This window comes from Podarcis bocagei (genome assembly GCF_964188305.1).
Source record: "Podarcis bocagei genome assembly, chromosome: 12".
Taxonomy (NCBI): Eukaryota; Metazoa; Chordata; class Lepidosauria; order Squamata; family Lacertidae; genus Podarcis; species Podarcis bocagei.
In genome coordinates, this window is record NC_138137.1 from 30,530,180 (window position 1) to 30,550,387 (window position 20,208).

Genomic DNA, 20,208 nt, shown 5'->3' on the forward strand with positions numbered 1-20,208 from the left:
GTTAAGTTGTGGGTGAACATATCAGACGACACAGTGATTCTTCAAACAGCTCTTGTTTATTCACAGGCCAGAACTGGACTGAAGGGTTCAGTCAGCCTGTTTATATAGAGCTCCAGTACAACGTAACTGTAACAATTTTCTAAAACTATCCAATCACTGAGTGTCATTTTCTATCCCTTATTTGCATAACTATCTACAGTATCCCCCTGCTGGCCCAGGGTGAGAACTTCAGTACATAACACAAGGCATCAGTGTTTCTTGGCGTTTGTGATGCAGGATGGTGATGAGGCAGGGGAGGATCATAAACAAAGTTGCTTGTCTTATTGGTAATAGTTTTATAAATAGGTTATGACACAGGACTTCCCACATATAGGCCTCAAGCCCACTGAGTCTGCTAAACGGGAAGAATGCAGAGAAGAGCTCCGCACTGTTTTGGGACAGTTTCATCCACCTGGAGGTTGATGCTAAGGTGGGAAGTGGGTGGGAATGGCACTGGGGTGTACATTTAGAAGCTAGGCACATGTGGAAGAAGTTCAGTAGAGATGTAAGAGGCAGGCTGTGAACATCTAGCGAAATATCTAGGTTACAGGAGTCCATCCAGGCAGGGACTGACTGCAGAATGTTCAAGAAATATGCTTTAATCTTCCCAGAAGAGACGGCACGTCCTCTTCAGTTCTGCACAGCACTTTGAAGTTTGCTGCTTACCCACTGGGATGGGATGAATAACGACACAGAACAGGAAGCACACCATGATAGAAAATGTGAATTCAAAACAAAACAATGATTTAGCAGAAAAACCCAAATTATTTGTTTTTAAACAAAGTTATTTTGAAAAAGAAGTTTACATTCACCAAAATAAATAATCTGGTATACTATTTGAGTCTGAGATGTGCAGTAGCATATCACATTATGAATTTATGTAATGTAGCTTTTAAAACAGAAGGTACTGGCCATTAAAACTTTAACCCATTATTTTTCTCTTGAGGAATAAGTGCAGAGTTTTGAATAGACACTTTGATAAGTTTTTTATTATTGCAGTGAGTGATAAAATTCAAAAGAAATAAATCGTTTGCCAGGAGGAAAGCAAGTGTTGGGAGGGTTTGCTTTTTTATTTTTTTATTGGGGGGGCGAGAGATGTTTAAAGGGGAAAGTCCCAGAATAATAGTTAAAGGTACATCAGACCACTATATTGCTGAGAACCACATGTGCCCTACCTGGGCTTCCAGGATAGAAGAAAAGTGGGCCATAAAAGAAAATAAATATAATAAAATATGAAGAAAGTGGGTATGGATTTTCTTCCTTCTTGATAACATTAGAACTTAAGCTCATCCAATTAAACTGATTGGCAGGGGATTCTTCCTCACTCAGTGCAGAAATTATGAAACTGAGATGTGTCGATTGCATAACTTAGATGGCTTTGAAAGGAGATTAGACAAATTAATGGAGGATAACTTTATCAATGGCTATGAGTCATGAGGACTGCATAGGAGAACCCTCATATACAGAATATGTTTGCTTCTGGAATACCAGTTGCTGGGGAGCAACTGTGGGAGAGATCTGCTGTCTTTAAGACCAGGTTGTGGGATTCCCAGAGGTATCCGGTTGACCACTATGAAAAGGAAGGCATACCCTCCAACATTGCTCCAATGAAAATAGGAATGTCCTATTCCATAATAATAATAATAATAGTAATAATAGTAATAATAATAATAATAATATTTTTATTATTTATACCACACCCATCGGACTGGGTCACCACAGCCACTCTGGATGGCTTCCAACATATAAAAATAATAATAAAACATTAAACATTAAAGAAAACTTCCCTATACAGGGCTGCCATCAGATGTCTTCTAAAGGTTGTATAGTTACTTACCTCCTTGGCTTGGAGGTCACATAACTCCATACCCTCCAACATTTCTCTAACGAAAATAGGGACATGCTACCACACCCTCGGAACATTTCTCCAATGAAAATAGGGATGTCCTAAGGAAAAATGGGACATTCCAAGATCAGGTCAGAAACTGGAACAGCTTTTGGAAATCCAGGACTGTCTCTGGAAAATAGGGACACTTGGAGGATCTGGGAAGGTGCTGGACCAGATGAAGTTGTGGTCTGACCCAACTGTGTGGTTCTTATGCTTGTTTTTATTGGAAGATAGATGGGTGAAATGGTTTGTGGCTTGTAAAAGCTGTACACCTTTCAGCAAGGCTGGCCTAACTAACTGTTAGAGCCTGAAAAGTCTCTTAAGTAGAGTAATCTTAGCAGTGAAGTCTTTAGTAATAAATCACCCAAGGCCCAGCCTGTCTTTATTCATTTCCCTCTTCATTGTACATCACATTAAATGACAGGAGCTGGGGTGGGAGAGCACATAAAGTATTTCTCACTTGGAATAAATGGTGCTCGATGTAGTGAAGTGGACAGATAAGCAAGGAGTGGTGACCATCTGTTCTAATCTTTGCAACTGCTGCACAGCAGTAAATCAATAGGATACGCCCATCAGTAAAAGGTGCTATGCATATTGTGGCCTCGTCCAAAGGAGAAAAGAGTGTGGGACAAAAGAGAATGGACTTCCCACATGAAAAGGAAGAGAAAGTAAAGCTTCTCTTAGGAGGGGTGAAATCGAGTTGACTTGCCCTGCCTTTTGCTCGAAATTGAGTGGTTTTCCAATGCGGGACAGATGCCGCACAAACTCATCCTTGCCATAAGGAAGTGGTCATGGACCACAACCATTCATACACAAGTATGAGTTATTTTTTAATTTTAAAGGCCAAAAATGCACATATAGTGCAATACTAGCAAAACAACATCCATACATGCCTAACCAACAAAAATGCAACTATGCAACTTGTAATTCTAGCTCCTTGTATTAGAAATGTTACTACATGTGCAAAGAAATAAGACAGTAAAATCTGTCAATCTTCAAAGTTAAGGATAGCCTTCAAAACATTTAGACGTGGCTAGGTAGAAAGAGAATAAAGTCCTTGTAACAGTTCAAAGCAAAGTTTTAGATTTTTTGCCTTACAAAGAGTGACAAATGGTCAGGCCCACGATGCCATTTTCAGTGGTCCCCCAGACAGACCTTCCTCTGCTCAGCCTCTAATGGCACCTCATCTCTCACATATGAGAGGTCAGCATGCTCTGGAAACAATAAAGAGCTTCTTCACTGCATTGAGGAGACCTGCTCCACTCTTCTGCTGATCAGCGGCATGGGTAGGCAGAAGAGGAAGTGGCCTGTGTATCTTCCTGTGTGCATGCATGTGCATGCCTGTGTGTGTGCAAAACAGGGAGGGAGGGAGGAAGGGAGAGGAAGTTCTGTCTTATATGTCTGGTGAGCAAGTTAAATAAGTTGCCTTCTCCCCTAGTTGCTCAAACTGCAGTTTTTCATTTCTCCCTGCACCCTCTAATCTGGGTATAGAAATGGTATTTTCTAGGTTTTGCTAGTATAACACCCATCTTTGGGCCCCTCAATGCCTTATCATTTGGCGTATTGCAGTGAGAATGAGCTGACCTTCACAAGGGAACTTCAAAGGAACTCAAAGACAGTGGTAAATTAAGAATGGAAGTTCACAGCTAGCTGATATGGACAGCAGGCAAAGTTAAAATTGCAACTTTGCTGAATTTTCCCCATTGCCATGGTGTCATATATGCAGATAGGAACATGCTTCTGTGACCAATGGAAATGTGCATATGTACTGATCATGCCTCAGGTAGCTGATGCATATTTGCAACATGTAGTGTTCACATGAAACTTTGTAGATAAAAATGACCTCCACGCATTTGCATGGTGTGCAGAATCTTGGAGTGTTAACTCTGTGCCCCTTTCTCGCTTAAGAAATAAACTTTTTTTCTATCGTTCCTTCCCACTGCCTTTGCCCCTCATTACATGAGCATGTGTGGTACATGTGTGGTCGGTACATGCATGCACACAAGTGAGTGCATGTTCAGTTACCACAGCCACGTGGACCTTGAAGGGTCAAATAATGGTTAGCCACTCTGTCCTAGAGGGAAGAGAAATTCTCTGTGCTTTCCCTTGCATGAAAGATTACAGAATGTACAAAGACAACTTGTTATCTTACCAGTCTCACAGTTTCAGACAACAACAACACCCCCCCCCCATTCCTGCAAGCAAAGCATTTCAGGAGAGGAAAGTGAACAAATGCACGCTAGCTCATATGCTAGCAAATGTGTGAATTCTAGAAGATTATACACCTCCATTCATCCCGTAAAAGGAAAGATAGGCCCTGTTTCTTTGTTGGGATTGAGAACTATATTCCCTGTTGCAATGCAGATCTAGTAATATGAGAAAGGCACATTCACTAAAGCAGTCTCAGTAGTGCCATAGAAAATAGACTTATTTCGCCATCTGCTTGAGGAAAAACAAGATTAGAATCGATCTAGAATGAGAATGCATGATATTCATAAAGCAAGAAAGCCATAATTATTGCCTGAAGATGTGGGAAACAGTCTTACTAATTAACAGAGCATCTGTGTTCTTACCTGTTTCAATGAAGTGGTACTCCATAAATTTCTGTCTGTAGGTTTGTACACACAAATACACGTACACATCGACAAAGCAGATGTTTCATGCTTATATTTTTAGGTAGAATGTAAATCCATAATAATGAGATAAGGGATCTAGTTACCAAAAATTGTTAATTCAAGTGAAAACAACACAGAGTTTTGAGAAAGGATAACTGAACAGAGTTTTGATGTTTTGATGCTGCTTTAAAGAAAGACTTCCAAGCTATTCAAGCTCTACAGTTACAAAACTGATGCGTATTTGATGAGCAAAATGTATAAAACTGCATTACTAGTTGTTCTTTATCAGGTATAAAGAAACACTGAAACTTTTTCAAAGGCAAATGTCCACAATTCTTTATTGTAGGGATAGGTCCCTACTTAGGTCTGGCTCTGGATCCTAATTTAATCAGCAAGTCCATTTTCCCCAAACCACACCCACCTATCCACCCTATGTCTGACGTTTTGTGTGACATCTGTAAATACATGGTTACAAAAGAAGTCAGAAGCTTCCCACTTGTTTCTTTGCAAGCAGATAACCAAGTAAACTGTGCCTAAGGCTGAAATCAATACAACGTTACTAGGAAGTTTGCTAGTGAACACAGCTGGAACACTGAGTAAACATGCACAAAACTGTTCTGTTAGTATACCCTAATTCTGCTAAACATAGCTCTTACCTCTTTTGTTAGGGAGGTCCAGGATCTTTAGCATTTCACCAAATTACAATTTTCAGAATTCTCTGGAAGAAACAGTGACTGTAAAAGTGATATGAACTCTTAGGGTGGACTAAGTTTTAGGTGGTTTTTGTTGGGGTTGTTGATGGGATTAATATTTTTTTGTATTTTTATTTTAGATCTTATTATGGTTTACATGGAAATTGTTTAATTTGGTTGTGTACTTTTTGACACAAGAGGGACGCGGGTGGCGCTGTGGTCTAAATCACAGGGCCTAGGGCTTGCCGATCAGAAGGTTGACGGTTTGAATCCCTGCAACGGGGTGAGCTCCCATTGTTCGGTCCCAGCTCCTGCCCACCTAGCAGTTCAAAAGCCAGTCAAAGTGCAAGCAGATAAATAGGTACTGCTCTGGCAGAAAGGTAAACAGCGTTTCCATGCACTCCTCTGGTTCACCAGAAGCGGCTTAGTCATGCTGGCCACATGACCCGGAAGCTGTTTGCGGACAAACACTGGCTCCCTTGGCCTATAGAGTGAGATGAATGCTGCAACCCCAGAGTCGTTCGCGACTGGACCTAACGGTCAGAGGTACCTTTACCTTCTACTTTTTGACAACCCATACAGTGGACTTGATAGTTAAAATGAGAGTTTAATCCTTCCCAGAGTGCTTCAACACCTTCTTCTTGGTTAGAGTCATTTATCAACAGCATCACGGTCTTACATAGATGGACCTCTGGTTTGTGAACCTTCTTCCAATTTGTAGTGTAAACAAGACCTGAAATGAGATTTGATCTAAAATTAATATTCTGCCATCAGAAAATTCTAGTCAAAAAAGGCTTTATTAAAAGACATTTGGATGTCTTAATCCTGCTGAATTAAAATAGGTTATGCTATCTTTGAAAAGAAAATCATCGATGGAGTTATTATCTATAATTAAGAAATGGGAGCTTATTATAAATGTATCGGAGTAAAGTATTCCATTTTACCAAGCCATGCCTGTGACAATTTCTTTCTAAGTGGTAGCTTTTTAAAGCCTACAATTGTATACCCTATGCATTGTTCTGGGAAATGGGACTTATGGTGTATTTGTGTTCTTTGTTTCATTTTAAATAGGGCAGACTATTTATAGAGAACCAAGTTTCAAGGTGAAAAGGTTTTTAAAAACTTTTTAAGACCCTAGGTAGTACTCAATGAAATCTTACTCAGAGTAGACCCATGGACACTAATGAATGTGACTAAGTTAGGTCTATTAATTACAGTTAATCTACTCTTGAGTAAATTTAGTTGACTATCACCCTGTATATTTAAGATAGTGACTAAGGACTTCCAAGTGACCCTCTTCCTCAGGCATCCTACCTACTGCTGTGGTTTCTCAAGGTTTATATAACTGACAATGCTCAAGGATGTCGGTTACCAGAATATCTAGTTCTGCTAAGCTTATTGCCCCTGTTGAAATTTGGTAAATATAATGGCAGCAGGGTTCGGAAATAGTCTGCTAGAACTTCTGGTTGTATTTTTTGTTTGTTGCTCTTCTTGTTCAAAGCAAATTAATTAAAAAGAAGCTACAAAAAGTTCCCCACTATGGACCTAGGATCTCAACCTGTGGGTCCCCAGATGTTGTTGGACTACAACTCCCATCATCCCTGAGCTCTGGCCTTGCTAGCTAGGGGTGATGGGAGTTGTAGTTCAACAACATTTGGGGACCCACAGGTTGAGAAAGGCTTAGTGGAAGCCCCACTAGAGTTCAATTGTGCATAGCATTTCTCTGCTAATGACTCACAGCACAAACCTAACCATGTCTACTCAAAAGTAAGTCATATTAAGTTCAACAGGGCCTACTCCCAGGTAACTGGATTTAGAATCACCCAGACTTCCATTTGTACTGTGATTTGTAGGCATAGGTCCAAGCAGGGATTGTTGTCTTGCCACTTTCTGTTGGAAAACCTGCTGTTTACTGCTGAATCAGGGCAAATATCAATCTGAGGAAAACTCAATTGATGTTTGTTACAAACAAACAAAAAAACCCTTGCTAATGTTGGTAGCTCTCCCAGCAACCCAATGTTTTATCTCTCCTACTTCAATAAAACAAAATGTGTGTCAATGACATAGTCTAAGTTATGCTGATACATTTAATAAAAACAGATTTGTTTACCTTAACTTTGTCCTCCTATTTACAAGGCTTTTTGTAAACAACTAACATAATTTCTTTTTAAGGATAATCAAACTTTCAATAAACAAACCAGCTCATACCTTGAGCAGACTTACATATAAAGAAACACAAATGTATGGTGGTGATTTATTTATACTCTGTTCTTCTACCCATGGGGTACTCAGGGCAGCTTCGCAATGCAAGAAAGGTCTAAACAGAAACGCACATCTAAAAAACACTACCATAAACAAATGGGAGAAAAACAGCATTTTGAAACATAGTACAAAAATTGGCAGCGGTGAAACGTTAAATATTTAAAAGGCTTCTGGAAACCCTTGGGTTACAAAAGTGGTGAACAAAGCAGGATTAGGAATCAGGATGATGGCATTTACATATGCAGAAATGAGAGCTGAAACAAATTCTTGCAGTGTGGAGTGCCCATGCCCTATTTCAGGATACTGTTTTGTCTCCCAATAGACTCTCAGCATTCTGTGGCCATTGAGCATGCTCAGTCCTTGTTAGGCTGTTTTAGTTGGGTTCACCCCACCACTATCCCCTAAATTATTTTTCTACAGCAGCCTTGGGCTTCCTCTGAGAATGCTGCCACTTCCCTCTTATTTCTCAGTAACCCAAGTCAACCTCTTTTCTAGGAAAGCTGAACAGATATATTACCTGTACAGTGGTACCTCGGGTTAAGTACTTGATTCGTTCCGGAGGTCCGTTCTTAACCTGAAACTGTTCTTAACCTGAAGCACCATTTTAGCTAATGGGGCCTCCTGCTGCCACCGCACCGCCGGAGCACGGTTTCTGTTCTTATCCTGAAGCAAAGTTCTTAACCCGAGGTACTATTTCTGGGTTAGCGGAGTCTAACCTGAAGCGTATGTAACCCGAGGTACCACTGTAATTCCTTACAAATGGGAGGTGGGGTGGTGGGATGACAAATGCCGAGTTTTCAGCTCTACCCAAGGAGAGAAGACTTTAGGGGCCAAGGAGTAATTTTAATAGCTTTGGTGTGTGTGTGTGTGTGGGGGGGTATTCTATCAGCAAGGGTTCCTGGGACAACATGGATGTGGGGAGGCCAAGACAATCAGCTTAGCAGGAGAGAACTTAGTATTTCATTTATTGACATCAGTGAGGGCAACAGAGGGCATTGTCAGTTCTCTCTGGCTTGAGAAGACCACATCATTGGGTGGGATGGCAGAGGAAGTTTCATTGACAAAGTGTTTGAAGACAGACCTTTTGCCTGTGCTCAGAACCTGGCTTTAATGCCGAGGCATGGCCTTTGAGCTTCTGAGGAATCATCAAATTGGAAGGGACCACGAGGGTCATCTAGTCTGCCCCCCTGCAAGGCAGAAATCTTTTGCCCTGCACGGGGCTCAAACCAGCAACCCTGAGTTTAAGAGTCTCAGGCTCTCCTGACTGAGCCGTCCAGAGCTCACTTAACATGCGCATAACAGTCTCATGCTTAAAAACTGCACCACACACCCCACACCATCACATCTAGGATTAGGGTGTTGTGGGTGGTTTGTAGCATTACCAGAAAGCTTGCCTATCCCAGGCCAAGCAACCTTTGTTGTTGGTGAGAAATTAAGCCCTGGGAGGCAACCAGATGAGTTCCTGCCGGGAAGTGGAGCCTCACTTCCTGGAATTCAGGCTTGCCTTGGCGTCCCCCCAAATCCACTTCGGTTCCTAGCCTTGGAATTCCAGCCATTCCCACGCAGCGCAGCGCGCTCATTCCTGGTCCTGAGGTTGTTTGCGCAGGCGCCAGGCGCCCGGGCAGCGCCCGGAGAAACTACCCCCGGAGCCGAGAATGTTCTGCCGGCAGGGGGCGCTATGCTACGCGCCCACCTGCAGCTCCTCAGAGGTATTTAAGCCCTCAGCCCCAGCCCCCCTCTCGCGAGGCGCATAAAAGGAAAGCGGCGTTTCTTCTTCTCCAGCTACGGTAGTCTCCAACGGCGCCCACGTCGGTCAAGGGCGCGGCTCCGACGGCGCCCACCTGCGCTAGCTGTCGACGGAGGCGGCGGGGAAGGCGGGCAGGCAGGTAGGCAGGTAGCGTCGCCTCGCGAGCCGCCCGGCGCCCAGGACCTGGCGGGGAATGGAGCTGCTGCATTGCGGCTGCGAAAAGAGGACGAGAGCGCGAGAGCAGCGCGCGGCTCCGCAGCGGAGGAAGAAGGGCGAAGCGGAGCCCGGCTGGCGGCTGAGGGAGCCGAGGGGCGAGGGAGCCGCGAGCCCCCGCAACTGAGGAGGCAGCACCAGGCAAAGAAACGCCAGGCAGGCTGCCGAGAGGCGGTGAGTGGCAGCCGGGCGCGGGCGCGAGGCGGCCTTGATTGCAGTTGCTCGCCAGGGCGGCACGAGAGAGGAGGGGGCGGGGCTTGTCTTGCGTCCCTGGGCCGGTCCCATATGTACAGTGGTACCTCGGGTTAAGTACTTAATTCGTTCTGGGTTGGCAGAGTCTGTAACCTGAAGCGTATGTAACCTGAGGTACCACTGTTTATAATTTTTATTAGATTGTCTGTTTCACAACTTAAGATACAGTGGTACCTCAGGTTACATACGCTTCAGGTTACATACGCTTCGGGTTACGGACTCTGCTAACCCAGAAATAGTGCTTCAGGTTAAGAACTTTGCTTCAGGATGAGAACAGAAATGGTGCTCCAGCGGCGCAGCGGCAGCAGGAGGCCCCATTAGCTAAAGTGGTGCTTCAGGTTAAGAACAGTTTCAGGTTAAGAACGGAACTCCGGAACGAATTAAGTACTTAACCTGAGTACCACTGTACTCATTTTACATCCTCTAGATATCAGTGACCTCCATTCTTCTCTTTCCATGGTTCATTTTACAAAATCCTGCATATTTTACAAAAACTATACCATTCAGTATTCCACTATAGCGTCTATCAAGACCTGTTTACAGTGTTGAATTTATCTTAATGCTGCCAGAGTTTTCAGCTGTGTACAATTATTGCCCATATATTCAATGAGAGCCATCATGGGAGATTAGAGTTGGCATCTTGACCAATGCAGGAATCTTCATGCCAGCATAGTGGGGCTTGAACCCACGACCTTGAAATTTAAGGGTCTCATGCTGTACCCACCGAGCTATGGTCCTTTTGTGTGTGTGTGTGATTTGTCATACATGCACACACAAACATACACATGAATTCGTAGATCTGCCTGTGCTTGGCGACCCACATGACACACGCTTTCAAACACATTACTTTGGAGTGGCTCCATATAGAAGAAGAGGAGGAGTTTGGATTTGATATCCCGCTTTATCACTACCCTAAGGAGTCCCAAAGTGGCTAAAATTCTTCTTTCCCTTCCTCCCCCACAACAAACACTCTGTGAGATGAGGGGGGCTTGAGAGACTTCAGAGAAGTGTGACTGGCCCAAGGTCACCCAGCAGCTGCATGTGGAGGAGCGGGGAAGCGAACCCGGTTCACCAGATTACGAGTCTACCACTCTTAACTACCACACTACACTGGCTCTCCATATAACCTTTGTGGACAAATAATAATGCTGTGCGGTGATATAATAGTAATATAAACTGGTGGCAGCTGTTGTGGATTTGAATGAAGTGAGCTTTTTCTTTTTCTTATGATCCAAGTGGGAGACCCAGGTGAAACCTAGGCAGGAAGGCTGCCACAGGTGAAACGAGTGGCTGCCATTTTAGACTTTTAGTGTCTCCCCTGCTGTGTTCTGCTAGGGCATTGGTGAGGCCAAGGAAAAAGCTGGGGTTGGTAGGGCAGCCCTGTGTTTGCCTAAATGGATCAGTCTCCACTAAATTTCCCATACCCCATAACTCCTGCAAAGTGGTCATGGATACCCCAAAGTGGGCAACACATTTTGCTCTATTTCAGCCTCGATGTAGCCTCCTTTTCTCTCCTCCCTAGTCTTGTGTTTGTTCTTTTTGATTGAGGTGGTGCTCTTGCTTTCTCCTCTCCTTGCAGTCCACACTATTTAGCAGCCAGTAACTCTTCCTTTCCACACTATTAATTCACACATCTTAAGATAGTGACTTCTCTCCCCTCCCTGCTTCATGTTCCTTCAGCAGCTCTTTTCCTTTTCTCTCTCCTACATGATGTGCCATTGGCGTTATATAGACTATACCTTTAAAGCACATTCCCTCAGAGAATTCTGGGCACTGCAGTTCATTAAAGGGTTGCTGGGAGCTGAAGCTCTGTGAGGAGTAAACTACAGTACCCAGAATTCTTTGAGGGAAAGAATGTAATCTGAATGTGCTTTAAAGCTATAGTATGTGCACAGCCCTTGTCTCTTCAGTTACTTGAGCTTTCCTGCATACCAGATGCTTCCCTTTGCCTGAGGCAGTGCCTGCAGCTGGAGTGAACACCTTCATTGGCTCAGGAGCCAGACCTGAACACATGTGGCTCTTGAGACACAATTTGACCAATCCTGGAATAGGAGGCCAGATTATGTACGGTAAATTAATTGTAGAGGAAGAAGGCAGATATGCTGCAGATCTTGCTTTGAGATGGGATTTCCATTACTGTGAATTCCACTTGTAAAAGTTATTCTTTTGATATTTTTTTAAAGCTTATGTCCTTGGTGTATACTTGGTGTACACCATCCTTTTCATTCACAATTGTATTCTCCTTTCTAGCCTTTTTTTTGAAGCTTAATGATAGGTGCTAATGAGAAACTGTAGCACAGAAGCTAAAATGTAGCGGTTAGGGACAAGAAATTTGTCCCCTTTTCCTGGCAGTTGCCTCTTAACTTGGATTGTTGTTTGGCAGACAGATACACACTAGGTGCAAACTTTTTTTCATAGATGCAGTGAGGAGGAACCATTGTCTGTTGAACTTCTGCCTTTGGGCTCTGCCAGGAAGAATAAATATGACAGCTCTGTTGAAGTGCTGGAATGCGCATTACCATCACCATGAATGCTTTTTAGAGTTCTTATAATTGCCAACTTAAAAATATTAGTTGAAGCGTGGTGACCTTTCCAAAATATAGATGGGCAGGTTTGTATGTGTAAAAACAAAACAAAACAGAAGTATGTCATAAGTGATTCTAAATATCATTTAAAACTTTTTCAAATGTGTGTTCTTATTCTCTCTGAGAATGTGTGTCAGCCTGAAATTAATGCTTGATTTGCTTGCATGAGTCATCTTCCAGCGAATGCTGTATGTATAAGCATCTCTTGTCAGTCCACCTGCTCTCTGCTTATGGTTCATTTGTCAGCAGAAGAGGGTCCTGAAAATCTGTGCTTAGTCATACAAGGTGTTACATTACTTCTGCTGTCAGTAGCATTTAATGCAATTGACCATAAGCTGTTGGTTTTTTTTTGTTGTTGTTTTTTGTCGTCATGAGTTCTTACCTTACTAGGTTGCCCAGGACAAATCTTAAAGGTTGGTGATCCAATGTCTCAGCAACCATGTTTAATCTTTTAGACACACTGTCTTGAAAAGAGGTTTTTTTTCTCCTTGGTTCCTTTATTTGCTCTATTGAATAGTAGGTTTCTGAGTGTCTCCTAATCAAATGCATTCCTCTGCATAACTGGAATGGTTGTGTCATGCACTTAGCTTTTGGTGGATATTGTTTGCTTATATGTTTGGATGACTGAATGAGTTTTATTGGTGTCTAATTCAGAGGAGCATAATTGCCATGAAAGAAATAATTGGTTCTTATGGATTATGCTGCAGGTGATAATTTAATAGAGGCCATAATCACATTTTTTCCTGCCTCTCTACCGCTTCGAAATATACAGAATGAGATTTCATCACTTCAAGAAGATGTGATAGTTTCTCTTTCTTCTGTTATTCAATAAAGCATTCATCTCTTAATGATGTTCAGATTATTTTTCACAATTCGTTGTAATTGCTTAATGAAAGTAGGCACTGGTATGATATTTTCAAGCAAGGCAACAATAGTAAATTTGAGTAGGCCAAGAAAACAAGGGATTCTTTTGAGCTCCTAGGGGCAAAAAAAGGTCTCTGATGTCTAGCATAAATCCCTATGTGTGTGGTGTTTACTCACAGGTAAAATATATACAGTGGTACCTCGAGTTGAGGATGTAATCCATCCTGGAGGCAAGCGCGCAACTCGAAGCGTTCACATCCAGAAGCACCATGTCTGCGCACGAACGCAATTTAGCGCTTTTGCACATGTGCGAGCAGTGAACCTGGAAGTAACCCATTCTGGTACTTCCGGGTTGCCGTGGGACGCAACTTGAAAAGACGTAACCTGAAACAGACACAACATGAGGTATGACTGTATAGGACTCCAGCTGTTTTGTCCAGTCTATGCATGCTCACTTCAAACAAAGTCCCCCACTGTGGGGGGGGGAGAAGAAGAAGAAGAAGAAGAAGAGGGCTATTGGCTGAAAATACAGAATCAGGTCCTTGGATGTTGTCCCCATATCAGGCTGGAAATGGTTTGACCCTGGCTCATAATTACCCATAGTACAGTAATGCAACATTCAATAGCAAAAATAACAAGAGTGTCACAGGTTCACCTTAGTCCCAGAAACACTCCTCTCTACTTGCAGCCTCTTTCCTGCAGGCCTCCTTTTCATATCCCCACCCCACTCCGATCTTTGCTAGCTGAAGCAGAAATCCAAGATATCTTTTTTAAAGCCTGCTTACTGTCTTCACTGTTTTCCCCTCCTGGCGCCAGAATTTCAGTGCAACCCAGTTCCACTACGTCTGTTTATTAACATTTCATCAGTTTCAGTTACAATAAGACCCAGAGTGCAATTCTGTCCATCGTGCAAATGCTGGGTTTGGGCACGATGCTTTCTCTGCACTTTCGGTTATCACCACTTGGTGGAGTGTATTCTTTTCTCTGCGTCTTAACACCTGTGTGAGTGTACGTTAACTGGGTAAATCTGCCAAGAGCCACTGTTGCCTATATCTGAAGATCCTAATTCATGAAACCTCTAGAACATGTGTGGTGTGAAACACGTTATCAACCAAGGAGGCTTGCTGGTCGTAATTCTGTTCAATCCAAGTGAAGATGGCAGAGAGATCAAGGGGTCATAGATGGAGAATGTTCTAGGAGCACACCTACGCTGGGAATCAAAAGAGAACGTGGTTGAGTGTTGGATTTTTTGATGCCTGAGTACACATGTACAGTTTGTGTAATGGCTGAAACTGATAAACAACCTATTTCAGTAGCCATTTTGAAAGCTGAGCACGTTCTTGATAACTATTCTCAGGGGGACTGGGCAGGATGCAGATGGCATTTTCAGCAAAAATAGCTGATGGAAAACAGCAGAAAGTAGAGGACAATTGCACTTCCAAACATTTTTTGCAATAGTTTCAAGACCTAAAGTGACTTTCAGGCTTTTCTACCTGATGTCATGTGTGCATCCTTAAAACAGATACTGTATGGCAGGCATGTCCATGAGATAGCTCCTTTAGGAAATATGTTGGCCTTTGCAGATTTGAATCATCCCAATTTCTAATCTTTAAATTGTTCCTCTGCTAAGAAAAATGACATTTTAAAAAAATGACCTCAAAGGGGACAATACTGGACCTTAATAGCTTGATCAAAATATAATGTGCTGTTTCTCCAACCAACTAGATATGTGGCAGAAAACATATATGTTTTAAAATAATAGAGATGTGGGTCATATTAATGGTGTGTGTGTGTCATTATAGAGATTGTGCTATTATTTAGATTAGATTTACGTGTTAGCTTTAGTGATAATGAATGGCCATTTTACATGTAATTGTTTGGAGGAAAATCCCAAACATTTAGTTGACTCTAATTAAATATACTTTGTGGTGTTTTACTCCTATGTATGCAGTGACTTTTGCTGAGGTCAATGTAAAGACTAATTTATCACACAGATTAGTATTGATTAAAGTAAACCTAAGATCAATACTGGATTTTGAGGGTCAGTAAATTTGTAAATGGGATGAAATATGGAACACAATGTATCCATCTGGTCTAGTTCTTAAAACATTGAGAGTGGGGGGGAGGTTTAAAGATGTGCTAGTGATGCTATTAAAGCATAATTAAGTAAATAGCTGAACATTTAAATAGCTCAGTGAAGCTAGACACAACTGCTATACTGCTTTGTCAGAATTAATGGGTGAAAAAGTCTCCCACACATTCCAAGTCGGGCTGTGTGAGAGATTTTCTCCTGGGTGACTTCTTGCATCCAATTTTGCTGGTTGCTGGCAGTGAAATATTTTCCCACTAAGCACCTGAGCTAGCTTAGCAAAGAAGATGCAATGGAAGAGAGTGTCAATGTGACCTGCAAACACTAGGCCTTAATCTTCTGCTCTGCAGCCATGTGATTAAAGAGAACTTGGAGCAAGCAGTGACATTAAAAGGTTATTGTATAGTTCCTTCTTGTTTGGCTTCAACTGCAAATTAGAACACTTTCCTTTTTTTTTTAGATAAGACCTGATTTCTTTTGAAATAGGTCAGTTTTTTCTTTGTCAGGAGCTTTTTGTGAGAACAAAGGAAACGAAATGGATCTGAGTTGGTGGTTGTCCTACAGTGAACATCAATTGGAAATAAGAAACTAAGATTGGAATCCTGTACATGCTTACCTAAAAGTAAGCCCTGTTAAACTTGGTGGGACAAACCTCTGAAACTACAACAATATTATTTGGCTGCATAACTCCAGCTTGTTTGCAAAACAACGCCTGTTTTGTCAGGCTTACTGCTTAAGGCTGCCACCATTTCCTTAGGGGAGAGAGAGAGTCACATCACATTTGCATTTAAATTAAGCACATGCATACAAATGAAACTCTGCCCATGGGCTGTTGATATTGGGGGGTGCCCTAGATGAAAATATCCCAGCCAGACTGTAGAGAGGCCAAATCAAGACTATTTTAAATCAGCCTTTTAGCAACCCTACTATCTGCCACTGCGTATACATCGTTATTAGGCAACTCTTGAAGCACCTTTCTGTTCTTTAACTCATTTTATGAAGAACAAAGCAGAAGATCAGTCAGACTTGATAAGCCATGGGCTAAGATGAATTGAGTAGGAATCATTGAGCCTGCTTGAGTTGAATGGAAAGGATTTCTTAAGGGCCAAGCATCTTGTTTACTATATGAATCATTTATGGAAGCCTGGGCCATGTGCTGACCCTTTGGAATTTGTGGCGTTCCCCTTGAACAGCTCACGCAACACCATTAGCGCAAAGTACTTTTGAAACTCCCCTCTGCTTTGTTTCTAAAGCAGTTTGCAATGTGGGATGCTGCTGTTTATGGAAAAATAGAGCTTGCAGAACTAGGGTTGAATTAAGTGAATACAGTTAATATGCTTTTTATTGTTGTTTCTGCTGTTGTATAAATGGCAGCTCCAGGGGTGCCTGTGGAGTGGTGGTGAGGGGATATGTAGCTTTTTCTCATCCTGCCTTCATCTTGACATAAAACTGTGTCTTGGAAAGATGCAGTTTCACTTAAGTGGGAATATTGATGGCAAGGGAGCTTCCTTCTAAAATGCAAATAGCAAATTCAAAAGCCATGGCAGGAAAAGTTAATTTTCCACCCTCCCATCACTATCCCAAAGCTGCACAAACACCCCATGGCTGCCAGTAGAAGAACAAACATATACAGATCAGTTGTATTCACACATTTTGCATTTAGTTTGTCCTCAAGTTTCACAGTCCGTTGGATCCTGGCTGTGGTTTCTAAATCCATTTATTAGTATTATTTTTAAATGGTTTTCCATATATGACTTGGATAATTGCAGAATATGGAAATCACATAATATTTGTACTGCACTAATTTATGGCTTTTCAGTGTCCATGTTCATGCAAACTTTATTCAGATTGATAATTCAACAAGCAAATCAAACCTAGTCCTCCAGCATATGTTTCCAGGGTTGCCCTCAAAGCTGAACAATTTGCACATCTTTGGTACACGTGCATCAGCGTAATCGGATGCCTTCATTTGCCCCAGCTGCAACAAAACATGTCTCTCCTGTATCTGTCTCTACAGCCACAGCAGGGACTGCAACACCCCAGCAGGTTTTACTTCACTCCTGAAGACACACTCTTCCATTGCCTCCTGAAACAGATAGGTGCCAACTGTTACTTTGACAAATTTAACTGTTGTGATGTCAGATTGTCTCCTAATGTCTACCATAAAAATATTCCTGTATTTTTGTGTTGTGGATGCTTTTGATTTTTGTAATGTTTTTTGATAGAAAGCACCACATCTTAAATACTCCTTTAAAATAATGTTTAGCGTTAAATCTAAGTAGGTAACAAATTCTATACATTTTAGCCTTGCCTCTAACAGATTTTTGTATCATGAACAGATCTATAATTTAATTTTCATTTATACAGGAAGGTGTTCCTGCTGGTAAATTATGTTTGGAATAGAAGTGGGAGTCTGAGACATCATTGTATTCTGAATTGATATAGAAAGTGCTCTGAGAACTCACTTTAAGTTGATGGATGAAGCAGACATGAAGATTATTCCGAGGTTGCGTTGCCAAGGAACATCACTACAATGCAAATGTTCCCTTTAGGAAAGGGATTAGCACCCCTTTAAGGTTACCACTGGCAATTAGAAGAGGAGAACACAAAAACTATGAAAATTTTAAATCAGTCTTGTGTTCCTTGGTTTCAGAAATGATACTGAAACATACACAAATCTCTTTCCATAAGAAAGGAGAGGTCTGTGGAAATTAAAATTAGAATATTGTTGTTCTGTTTTTATGTACACATTCAAACAGAGCATGCAAAAATACAAGAAGTACAATTTATTGGATAATTACGTTCCTTTGCTGTGCAACATGCTGTCTTCAGTCCTGCTCTTTTATGGCTGTTCCCATTATCTGGACTAGTAAGTTATATATACTATAAATTATTAAAATGTGAATGTGTTCTGCTGGAACATATTATATATGCTTCGGTACTCAATCAATTCTTGCAATAAGTCTTTCTTTTATTGCTATCTCTGTTATAAGTCTATTAGATTCTGCCCTTAGGCTTAAATCCTGCTTACTTTCCTTTCACAAATATTCCACTGAAATATTACATCATTAGTTAAGTAATTAACAAGATACCATCAGATTTTTTTATGATCGAAAGACCTATACTTGAGCTGCAATAGTTCATCTTTTTAAAACACTCACTCCTTCCTTCCTAATTTAGGTGATAAATTATTCTGTTAGCTTTTTTTAAAAAAAAAGTTATCTGCATGGTAATTCATCTTTTAAAATTCCCTAGGAATTAAAGACTCTGGTCCTTTGCACTCTTACAGTGCAACTGCTTTCTGTGGACCTACTTCTGAGTAGACATGTGGAGGATTCTGCTGTCATTCCTTTTGAGTTCAGTTGGAGATGCTTCTAATTAGACATGCATGAGAGTAAGATGGAAGTGGTAGAACTGTCTTTGCATTTCAATGCCAGTTTATAAAATTTGTTCCATAAACAAATAAATGGTTATGGTGCTGTATAAGAAAATGTGCCAAGACAGCAGCATCACAGCCGTGCATGCTGGTGCTGATATGCAAAGCATTAATATCCATTGCAGGAATATTTCACATTCTTGTCATATTTAAAATGGTAAGAAAGACTGGTTCTCCCGTTCATTTATTTAGAAACCAGATATAGATACATTTAACACCCAACTCCGATTTGATCAAGTTCTCATGATAGCCAGTCTCACTGACTTGTAAAAAAAATAAAAATCTTCAGAATGGAGTTGCTTAGATTAGCATCTCAATCCTGTGCATGTTTACTTCGAAGTAAACCCAGTGCGTTCAGTGAGGTTTACTTACTAGAAAGTGTGATGGGGATTACAATCTAAAACAGTTACTCTTAAAGTTGAAGTTTCATTCTGAGATCTTGGTTCTAAATATACAATAATGTTAAGCGTGAAAAGGGTAATTTGTGCATGCCCATATTTGACCTTTGAACAGTGTTTGACTTGTTTCTTGTTTTCAACAGTGGTTTGCTGTGCAGGATGGTTGAGCTGTTCCATATGAGACATGCGGAGTTGTGTGAATTCAAGACATTAAAGCCAGTGGCCTGGTTCACACATAACACAAAGCCAAACCATGGTTTAGTGTGAGTAAGCAAAGATGCTCTGGAGAAGAAACTGTGGCTGCTTTGTTTCCCCTCTTACTGTTTTGCAGCGGCGTTGAGCTAAAGCTAAGCCATGGTTTGGTTTCTTGCGTAATCTGAACATAGGGTTGTAGTTTACCTCTCTCCAGACAAATTGTGAGCTGCAATCAAAAGGTGGTTACAGCTTCTTCACTTTCTGAATTGGAATCCAAATTGCACAAGTCTTCTGTTGCCCAAGGAGTGGCAAAGCCAGGATTCTCGTGGAACAAATAACTGAGCAAAAATCTGCATGCAGAAAGGAACTCAAAAAACGTCAATAGTCCTTAAAGTACTGCAGAACTGAGGCTTGCCAAAGAGTGTTTCTGTTGACGTTCACTTAATTAAAGGCCAGTTTATGGCACCAACCATTGTAGAATGATTCTATATACGGTAGCTTTTAAAAGGGAAGTGTTAAGTCAGCATTGTAAGTGGAGGGGTGTGTGGCAGGGGAGGCGGAATGGATGGTCCCGAAATGTTTTGGCATAAAATAGTGTTTCCAACATGGCATCGCCAGCATGGAGATTTATCAAATCTTTTCATTCCCCTCTCCAAGGAGAACTTAAACATGCTGACTTTACTTTTTTCCCATTAAGAAAATAGACCAACATAATTTATTATCATTATAGTACAAAGTAAGTATAGCTTAGAAAAGGAAGATAATGCAAATGTATGTGTAATGGTTCTAGGGGTTGCTTGTGCGTAAGCCGGTGCTTATCTCCCCGGCTGGGTGCAAACACCCAGCTGGGTTGCCTAAGTGAACCTTTTCTGTCCGGACAGCCACTCACCCGTGGCTGACTCAGTTGCTGGCAGGATCCGTCAGTGGGCGTTT

At 41.5% G+C, this 20,208-nt stretch overlaps 1 protein-coding gene across 1 annotated transcript in view; it reads left to right on the forward strand.

The window, feature by feature from the left end:
- Positions 1 to 9,521: 9,521 nt before the first annotated feature.
- THSD7A (thrombospondin type 1 domain containing 7A) overlaps positions 9,522 to 20,208 on the forward strand; it is a 268,112-nt gene continuing 257,425 nt past the window's right edge. Inside the window, exon 1 of the mRNA XM_081164264.1 lies at positions 9,522 to 9,630. The gene's annotated coding sequence lies outside the window, so the exon portion shown is untranslated. The remainder of the gene's footprint in view (positions 9,631 to 20,208) is intronic.